Source organism: Lipotes vexillifer, unplaced genomic scaffold, assembly GCF_000442215.2.
Source record: "Lipotes vexillifer unplaced genomic scaffold, Lipotes_vexillifer_v1.1 scaffold645, whole genome shotgun sequence".
Classification (NCBI taxonomy): domain Eukaryota; kingdom Metazoa; phylum Chordata; class Mammalia; order Artiodactyla; family Lipotidae; genus Lipotes; species Lipotes vexillifer.
This window is the reverse complement of record NW_006777439.1, coordinates 1,112,331-1,123,179: the sequence shown is the minus strand read 5'-3', so window position 1 is coordinate 1,123,179 and position 10,849 is coordinate 1,112,331. Positions and strand designations below refer to the sequence as shown.

The 10,849-nt window shown below is 39.0% G+C and overlaps 1 pseudogene; it reads right to left on the bottom strand.

Moving 5' to 3' along the window:
• The window catches only part of LOC103073570 (ferritin light chain pseudogene), a 15,989-nt pseudogene that overhangs the window by 1,350 nt on the left and 3,790 nt on the right, over positions 1–10,849 (bottom strand).

Genomic DNA, 10,849 nt, shown 5'->3' with positions numbered 1-10,849 from the left:
GGAAAGAGTCCATGGTGACCTTAGGCAGATTTTTTTACTAGTAGGAATCAGTTGGCTAGTTATTACCACCTGGCTCTGCTAATGAGTCTAGTTGGGAAAACAAAGCTGCTAAGCATTCCACAGCAGGCTGTGCTGTGGTCCAGGTCTGGGGAGTCCTTTGGGGTCTGGTGAGCATGTGAAGATACATTTTAAGGTGTTTTGATTATTACAGAAATCGAACTCCTAGTTCTTCAGTTTTAAAAGAAACTTGTTGGGAATTCCCTGGAGGTCTAGTGGTTAGGACTCGGTGCTTTCACTGCAGAGGGCTGGGGTTCTATCCCTGGTTGGGGAACTAAGATCCTACAAGCCGCACAGTGCAACCAAAAAAAAAAAAAAATGTTGCTGAGAAAACGTTATCAGTTATTGATTCATTTATGCTTCTGTAGCCTAAGTATTTTACTGTATTCACAATATAATTTTAAAAACTTAAATATATCTGATACATTAAAACCCATTTATTTGTAGTATTCTCAGAGGAAGTATACTAGCTCTTCCAAGAAAGTATTTCCACTACTAATTCAAATTGCCTCTGAGCAATCTAAATAGACAATAGAGTGCAGTTATTCAGAGCAGGAAGGTTATTGTCAGAGTCCTAGATTCATATCTGACCTCCACCAGTTACCAGCCCTGTGACCTGAAGAACATTATTCTTCTGTGCATAAGATCTTTTCTAAAAATAGGAATAGTGAGAGTTATTTGAAGGCTCAAGTGAGATAATGCATATGTGGTACTTAGCCAAATGCCCATCACTGCTGTCATTGTTGTAGGGATTTTGGGGGGAAAAGGGGTTATTATTATCACATACATCTCACGTATTCCAAGGTATCACAGGGTAGAGAATAGCAAATAAAAAAGCCATGGGAATAGCAAATAATCAAGCATCAGTTATGTGACCCAACTGCTGTGCTACATGAGAGGAAGGCATGGCTATCCCATGAGTTGTGAGAATGAGGGGAAAAAAGACTGGAGTGATGGAAAGAGGAAGTAGTAGGAAATATTAAAGTAATTTATTTACCGAAAAGATGCTTTACTAAAACACTTCACATGTGGTTAATTAATGAATTCAATATATATTTGTTGAACGGTAACCATATGCAAAACACTGTGCTTGGTATTGGGGTTACAAAGATTTAGATAAGTTCTCTGCCTTCAGTAATTTCAAAGCCCAGCAGTGTGCTGCCTTTATTATTGTACTGCAGTATGTACCACCTTGCCTTGTAGTCCTTGACTTGTTCGGCAGTGTTGGCCTCTTGATTGCTGTCTTATTCACATGTGTACCCCTGCACTCAGTACCGTGCCTGGCTCATAATGGGTACTCAGTAAGTGTTTGCTAATGTGAATTCCTTAGCATGAAAAAGGGATTCAATCACTATTGGATTTCCAACTGTGACAGATAAGCTCCTTGAGAGCAAAGACCCATGCTTTGCAAAGAAACTTCTTGATATTAGGTTAGCAGTTATGCCAATATTAAAATACCATTATTAAAATGAGTTGCTGTGTAATATTAAAATGCAGTTACTGCAATCTCAATTTTCAGCAGGTTCGTTTAGTCACAGGTGCATAAAATATACAATTGCATTGCACTCTTATCTAATTAAGGGCAATAAAGCAATGCAAATATGCTCTCTGATAAATAGGTTATACTTGAAGTTTGGAAAAACTTTTTTCAGTGAGATGCTGTAAATAATCTTTTCGTTGAATCATAGATGCTGGGACTCATCATTTGTTTTCCACTCAGATTACTTTGGTCTATTTCCTATTTTTAAAAGTAATACAGTTTAAGTAATAAATATGTTTAAATGAGGAAAAACTGATTACATCATATGTGTGTTTTCCAATTCTCATGTGGACGTTATGTAGTCAATGAGAGCAATTCATAATACTGTTGCAGGGTATTTGATAAAATTATGTTTTGAGAGTGCATCCTTTCTGATGTTCTGTGAAGTTACACATTGTGATATCATTACTGAACTTTGATAGATTGTGGAAGTTTGTAACTGATGCCTTGATAGGATGAGCACAGGCAGGCTATAGATATTCCTAGTCTATTAAAGCTCATTATAATCAGTAGTCAAATCAAATTGTAATCTACAGCCTAATCCAAGAATGATGACTTTCCATTAATCTGTGATGGATTTTTATTTCTTTATTATGAGCTAAATGTGTAAACACAGAAGAATTAACAAAGCCATCTTGGCACAATCTAATTCTCAGGGCTCCCTCTGCTGGTAGTGAAAGACAACAAATTTACAGAGAGTTTAAGAATAAGGGTATTATCATTATTACAATTTTGCCATTTATATTAAAGCTAAATTTAATGTTGGACCCTTATGCAGTGAAACCAAATGTTTTGGTTTACAGCTAGCTAATTTTCCCACTAAAGATTAAGTGATATTTTTGTGGTTGAATTAATTAGTCTTTTCATCATAAAAAATTGAACTATTTTGTATCTAAAATAAATATTAGTCAGAGTCATAAAGCGTAATTTATAACATAACTTACACAGATGATTACCAGAAACTTACATAAACAGGATCAGAACAGAGACAGAGACTTAACAGATCAGAACAGAGACTTAACAGAGACAAAGTGAAGATTTAGTAGCTGCCCAGACTACTTCATCCTCCCCTATATAATTTCTGTAAAACGTAAATACATACCCCACATACCAGCTGATAAAACAGTTACGTTCTGGGCCATAATATCTCAACATAATACATAAAAATACAGTTTAAATGGAAAAATATATTTAACTTGCAATTCTCTGAGACCGAGCATTTGTATATATAGTGCCCTTTTTACTTTGAAAAGTACATTCACATGTATCATCACATTTTATCCTAACATCCCTGAGATGGAGCAGTTTCTATCATCCCCATTTAACAAGCATAGTAACCAAGGTCAGAGAGGTTAAACAGTTGGCCCCAAATTACACACTAGTTAGTGGAAAAGAGCCTTGGGCTCTTTCAATAAGGCCTCAAGGCCTCTCTCTCTTGAGGACTATTTAATTAAAAGCATCAAGAAAATTATGTAAATTATCTCGCTTTTTATTAACCGTGTTGTCTTGAATTGCCTGCCCGTATTTATGCTTCACAGTATCCTATTCAGACTATCTCTTAATAAACCCATATCTGAGGGCTGTAGACAATTTTCAACTAAGCTTACTGGCGATGAATTAGAGAGAAGAGAACTGTCGAGAAGAGATCATTTCAGCGTTATCCACTGTGTTGGTGATAAAGGGTGAGCTGTGTTCTCCTGGCTCTGAGTTCCCAGATCATTTGGGAAGTGGTGAGAGTTCTGCCATTTTATGGGATCATAATCTGGGTTCTAATTCGGTCAACCTCAAGATAAAACGAATATTCAAGTTCCCAGGAGTCACCCAGGCCTATAAGCAGAGGATCTTTTGAGACCAAATCACAAACTTAGCTTTTTTTCCATGCATAAGTGAACAACGTTTCAGCAAAATTTAATGACAGAGTTGAGACCAAAGATTATGGTCTAACTAACAATCCTCAATGAAATAGGTTTGATGGTTTCAGTTCAGTGCATATCTTGAAAGCATTCTGGCACAATTGATAGGATGTTCATGAGGAGGTAATATACAGATCCACAGATTAAATTACTTTTCACCCCAAGAGATATTTATAGGGGTGATCTATCAAGGTTACAGGGAAGAGCAGTGACATGACATTTAAGAGTGCTCAAACTAAGCTTATATGCTGGAACATAAAGACACCTGCAATTGTGTCCTTGTTAACTACTGCAATGTGTCCTTGTAAACTACCACAATTGACAACTTTTCATTAAAAGTGTTTTGGGGGCTTCCCTGGTGGTGCAGTGGTTGAGAGTCCACCTGCCGATGCAGGGGACACAGGTTCGTGCCCTGGTCCGGGAAGATCCCACATGCCGCAGAGCGGCTGGGCCCGTGAGCCTGCACGTCCGGAGCCTGTGCTCCGCAACGGAAGAGGCCACAACAGTGAGAGGCCTGCGTACCGCAAAAAAAAAAAAAAAAAAAAAAAAAGTGTTTTGGTGTAGGAATCAGTTCTAAAGATTTATACTTGTTTTTCAAGTTGAATAAAAATGCAAAAATATATCTATTTTATTATAGAAGAGAAACTACCTACCACTTAAGATACATGGAATTACTTTTTCTATAGCAAAAAAAGGTCAATTTATTTTATTATAGAACAGATGCTACTTATATCTTAAAATAAGGAGTAAAGACCAGAAATGTAAAATTAATATGTTTTCACAGCCATAAGTCCATTCAATTGCAAAACATTATTTTTCTGAATAGAAACTTTAGGAAACATTTTGCCTTCAGAAAGGCAACTACATTTCAGTGTTAGATGGTACAGATAGATGAAACTGTCATCTTCTACCCCACAAACTTTACTCCAATAACTCTTAATTGTGATGAAATGTGGTCCACCTGACCTTAGAATTCACACACACACTGTATTATTTCCTTGACCTTGTCAACAATTGAGGAAATAGACCTAACTATGCTTTCAAAAGTATAGTAACACTTAAACTATACCTCATGTATCTGATCACTTCATTCTTCAGAATACAACACCCATGGAACTAGAAGAAAACCAAAAAGACATCTAAGACATAAAAATAAATCAGGCCAAAGTTCATCCCCTTTCTTCCTGAGAAAATTCCTTGACCCCTCTTTTAGAGTCTATTTACTCTTTTATATATATTCCAATAAGCTTGGTTACCCTGGAAGAAAAGTATTTCTAGAGGTGGGCAAACTGACATTAAGAACAGCGTTATGCATATGCACATATATATATACCAGATACAAATCAAATTACCACTCAGGTCCGGAGAAAGGGAGAATTGTGAAATGCACGCCCACAAATCCATCTCTAGTCATAATATCAGAGAGCAAGATTGAAATGTATATTTTATAATCTCTAATGAATGATAAGCTGAAGAATCTATATTGCCTGCTAACTCAAATAAGGAGTATTTACTCCACCACTTGGCTGAGACTAGGCTGTCACAAACCCAGAAAGAGACCCCTGAGAAGATTTACACTAGGGAGGGAAGGACAGGCCTCTTCCTCCATGCCTGAGTGGAAGCCCAGACCAAGGCCAGCCAGGGAGGGGAGCAGCCAGAGTTGGCAGCCCATATAATAGGTATTCACATCTCTAGGTAGGGCCCCTTCTTCAGGGTCTCCACGGTAGGTTCTTCTGCTCTACTTGTATTTCAGCACAGAAAAGCTGTGTCCCCTACCAATGGGGGGACAGCATCCAACGGGGGTGGGAGTGAAGGAAGATTTCTTCCTTCTGATTTTGAGGTATTCTGACAAGAGCAAGAAATGGAGACTCGGGGTCACATACTTGGCAACCAGTTGTTCTCCCAAAGTGATAAATCATGGTTAAAACAAAGTCATGCCAAGTACATTTTGCCAATCAACCTTTCAGTACTGAATTGAAGCCCCATTTTTCCCTGCATAAATATAACCTTGATTTGAGGAAGTCATAGGTCCTGTATTTCTTTGGTTCTCTCCCGAATTGTTGAGCCCAACAAAAATGGAGGTATTCTACAAAGACTATAAAATTTGTAATTTTGAGTGGATATCTTGAGTCTCTTTAAGTGAACATTTGAAAGTCTCTAGTGATTATTTATCTCAAAGCCATCATTTGAAACTCCGGTTTTAACCTTCTTAAGTATGAGAATCCCTTGTTGAAAGTCCTTTAACTCTTAGTATCTGCTGGATTAGGAAGCTACATAGTGATGACAGGCTACTGCCAGGTTAATGATTAATTTAATTTTAAATTAACTTGCATTTACTCAATCACAACATATACATATATTTGGAAAGTAGCAATGCCTATATGTGGGAGACGCAAATTCAGAATCTATTCACACACCTTTTACAGTAACTCCAAGGGCTCCTAGAAACTAAGATCCATAGGTTGGAAACTATTTCTTTAGAAAAACTAAACTTATGAAAATAAGTAACTGAAGGAACATCTGACCATTTTGAATGTGGGCATATTTTAATTTGGCAGGAATCTTAGATCAAATTGAGCACACTTCCCTTTTTCTAGATCAAGTGCATTTTGAATATGAATAGGATAAACTGAAAAAATGAATATTTGGCACTGAGACAAAAGAGACTTTATATTTTAATACAGGAAGGGATGGCAGTAAAAACCAATCCTTGTGTGAAAAAAGAGTTCAGGGTTTTTTGTTTTTTTTTTTCCTTTTTCTCTTTTAATCCAGAGGGGGAAAGGAAAAGGCAGAAACATGTAGTGGCCAAGCGCTCATTTTTAAGAGCCAGATAAACCAGAGTGTGAAACCAGGCCTCAACCCTAACCAACTGTGGAATCTTGAGTCCCTTCACACCTATTTTTCATGTGTAAAATGGGAATAGTACCTACATTAGAGAATGTGATAAGAGTTGAATGAAGTAAATGTCAAGTGCTTGGTCCATAGTAAGAGCTCTAACAGTGGTGGCCATTGGTATTATAGTGAATTTTGCATGGAAATGGATGTTCTAGTGAGGTTTGCTTTAGAAATCTAATATTTTTTAGTACACCCAGAAAGGACAAATTGCAGACAGATCTAAAAGCTAGATCTCCAGAATGCAAAGAGAGGGCACTTAGGTAGGTATCATCACTTAAGTCAACACTAGGAGATGAGAAAGCGAGAGAAGGAATTTTTATCACTGTTTATTCTGTGCTTGGGCTCTTTGCTGAGGCCACAAGTACTAAATGGTCTCTGTGCTCTTGGTATTATGGGTACCACTTGCAGAAGAATTAAAACCATTTTCTTGTTAAAAACAAAAAAGCCCTGTAGATTTAACAGAATATCTGAGACAAGGGTGGATTACGACAGAGACATAGCTTTCAGACATTCTTATTGTCTGAGTGAAATTTATAATCGTCACTTGTGAGAGGAAGCCCGGTTTCCATGTTTAGATAGGCATTGTGTATCCCACTGCTAGGTTTAGATATTGCTTATTGTCACAAAGGATCTTAGGTGGGCTCATATGCTGACACTGCATTTTTTCCTTAACAAAACATTAATTACATGCCACCACCCCTTCAGAAGAACAGGTGTAAAAAACTACAGATCACAAATATGCTGTGGCTTTAAGTTGGAAAACCGAACTTCCACTTCTCATTCTTGTATGACTCTGAATATTATGCATTTCTTTTACCTTGACAATAAATAAAGATCGATTTCTTTGTATTTGGTGGTAAGGGAGCAAGGACACTCAACTTAGAATACTCTTTTTTCTTGAAACTTATTAAAGTACTCAGGAGCCAAACATTTAGCTTCAGTTGAAATAAGGATTGTAACACCAAGAAAGTGTCTTTGGCCCTTCAGGGATTTTCTTGAAGTCTGCGAAAACTCATCCTGATAGCACCTGAAGGACCAGGAGGGGATAGTTCAGTTACAGTCGGAAAGTGCTGCAAAGAACTGCACATAATTCACACAGTGCTCATTACCTCTGGCTTTCTGCCTTAGCAACTGCCATGTACTACGTCAAGCGTGTAAATGTTCTATGCAGAACTCTTTTTTGTCACAGCCTGTGGGCCCCTGGGGCACAGACAGAGCTAAGAGAAGGTTAGCATAAGACATTCAGGACCCAGTTCCCTAACTCTTCCAAATATTGAGGTGTTAATCATGAAACCTGTGATGAATAAAAATATCTAGATGTACTAAGCAACAATTAGTTGGCTAAATCGTACAACAATTTTGTGAAGGATATAAATACTGTTACCATCTTAATCTGGGTTTCTTTGGTGGATTGCTTTCCCATATAAGGTTTAAGAATTCTTTCAGTGTCGCCCATGAATTTAGGCCCACATGTCCTAATCCATGTAATCTGTTCCTGAAGTCATATAAGGTCCGGGCATCAGAATTTTATCACCCAGAATCCTATCAAATTCTCAGTTTCCGGGCTTCCCTGGTGGCACAGTGGTTGGAGTCCGCCTGCCTATGCAGGTGACACGGGTTCGTGCCCCGGTCCCGGAGGATCCCACATGCCGCGGAGCGGCTGGGCCCGTGAGCCATGACCGCTGAGCCTGCGCATCCAGAGCCTGTTGCTCCGCAGCAGGAGAGGCCACAATAGTGAGAGGCCCATGTACTGCAAAAAAAAAAAAAAAAAGAAAAAAAGAAAAAATTCTCAGTTTGCTGTTCGGTCCCTATTCATAAACCCATTCATCCATTCCACAAGTATTTCTTTTTATGCTAGGCACTAAGTATACATAGGTTTGTACTCCCTGCCCTTGGGTAGGTTACAATTCGTGGGAGAGACCAACGATACACAAATAGATACACAGCTACATGCTCTGAAGGAAACAGGTAGGGAGTGGTGATGGTCAAACAGAGAGGGCCTGTCTGGGATGACACTTAAGCCATAATCTGTAAGAAGTGCCCAGAGTTCCCCAGGGAGGAGGAACAGTGTTCCAGGATTCCTGGGTGTTCCCAGAAACACAGAAGGCCCGTGTGGCTGAGGCAGAGCAAGGGAGGGGCAGTGTGGGAGCAATCACCTTGGAGAGGGGTTGGGGCCAGATCACGTAGGGCTTATTAATTTGGGTTTTCTGAAGTGTGATGAGAAGCCTTTGAAAGGTGTTAAGCAAGGGAGAGACGAGTTTAAAAGCCCTTTCTCTAACTGTGTGTGTAAGGAGGCATTTGCAATCAGCCATGCAATTGTGGTGGTTCTCTTCATTTTGACTTCCAGAGAAGGTATAACTGCAGATGGAAGGTAAACTCCAAGGCAAGTCGGCACTGTGCTGCTAACCAAACTTTGTATAACATTTCTGAGCTATGTCTAATTACTTTATTTCCCTGAGCACTGGTTTTTCTGGAGAAACTTGCCAACCTTGAAGAGTTAGATTGAGGATTCAAAGACATAATTCATAAATGTGAAGCCTCTAATACCATGCCTGGCACAGAGCAGGTACTCAGTAAGTTATATTGTTATTTCCATAAAGTAGTACCTTCTTATGACGCATAAAATATCCATTTTCTAAAATCATCAATATCTTCATTTCTAAACTTAAGACATAGAAATTACCTCATTTAAATGGTTTTCTATCTTCTTTCTTTTCCTTTTACATCTTGGAGTAAAGGCTGATTTTGAAAATGAATAGTCTACTAAATGTATGAACACCCATCAATTCCTTAAGAATGCAAAGTATGTTCAATGCCATCCTAGTAGTGGCTTTCTTTTAATTTCTGGTTAACGTGTAGGACATATATTATATTCCCATCTCTGTTTATATACAAATGGAGAAAAAGTGTTTCAAAGATGAATTCATATCCTATTTAAAATTCTGCTTCCTGTTTTAAGCAATTGTTCACTAAATCTGAATTATATTTTGAGTCAGTATTTGTCATTTAATAACAGTGCATTTGAATTTTATGTCATGGAGTCAAGTTCAATTAATAATTTAACTCACTAATATTTATAATTAAGATATTGGTGTGTCCTTGTCAGCAAACGATTATCCTTTACAATAAAGAAATATAAACAGTATTCTAACATTCTCCATATTCTTTCTTAGTGCTTTAATCTGTGTTCAGTTTTTAGCTATATGAACAGAAAGATACTTGGCCTGATTTCAAAAAAAAAAAGTAAAATTCTGAATTTGGGAATGTTGGATCCGGAATAACTTGAAGAGTATCTGGAAAGCACTCCAAAAGGATTTGTGGCCCAGTCATAAGAGAGAGTCAGAGAAGCCTGTAGCCACACAGGGCCCTAACCTCACGACATCCAATATTTAGATTTTCTCTGCATCTTTTCCCCCTCAACTGAGCCACACGCAAAGAGAAAGGCCAGTTCATGGCTGGGCAGATGTTTGAATCTAGTGCCAATTATAGAGTCTTCTCTAAAGGAATATGTTATTAGGTTGATAGACTATAAATCAGATCAAAAGAGGCTCCCACAAATATCTCCAGAAAAAAATTGGATTAAATTATTGTTGGTGAATAGCAGGTTTAGTTCTATTCCCCAGCACTATTATCCCTTTTTAATGAAGAGGCTTGCTTCTAATGTTGACTCATGAATCAGGTCAACCACAGAATTCCCATTAACATCGAATGCAGGTGAAATACGGAATCAACAAGCACTGCAGAGAATAACCACAGCTTGGCTCAATCTTTCTTGGAAAACGACTTCAGAAAATGAAGCAGAGATACGAATGATGCATTTCCTCTGGCTGCAGCCCTGCAAGGGAACAGGGACTTTGTCTTTCCCCTTCTTCCTCCCTGACAGATAGAAGTTGGGTCTTCCAAGCTCCAAAATACAAGCTGTAAGCACCTCCAAGGTGTGAATGGTGAGAGGTGATGGGACTCTGAACCACAAGAAGCAGCTAGAAGCATAAGAAGTAGTGATGGGAAAATGGAGGCAAGAGAGGGGTTTATAAAGAGGGAAATGCGGGGAGGTTCCCACATTAACTTTTTTTTTTTTTTTTTTTTTTTTTTTTTTTTTGCGGTACGCGGGCCTCTCACTGCTGCGGCCTCTCCCGTTGTGGAGCACAGGCTCCGGACGCGCAGGCTCAGCGGCCATGGCTCACGGGCCCAGTCGCTCCGCTGCATATGGGATCCTCCCGGACCGGGGCACGAACCCGTGTCCCCTACATCCACAGGCGGACTCTCAGCCACTGCGCCACCAGGGAAGTCCCCCACACTAACTCTTAAAAGCTCTTACCCCAGCCCCTGGGAAAGCTGGTGAATGATGGCAAGTGACCTAGTTATGTCCCTCCCGGGTAGAGGCAAGAGTAAGATGAGGGCAGAAGTAAGCTTGATCACAGAGAGAGGGGAAGGGAAGGGGAAA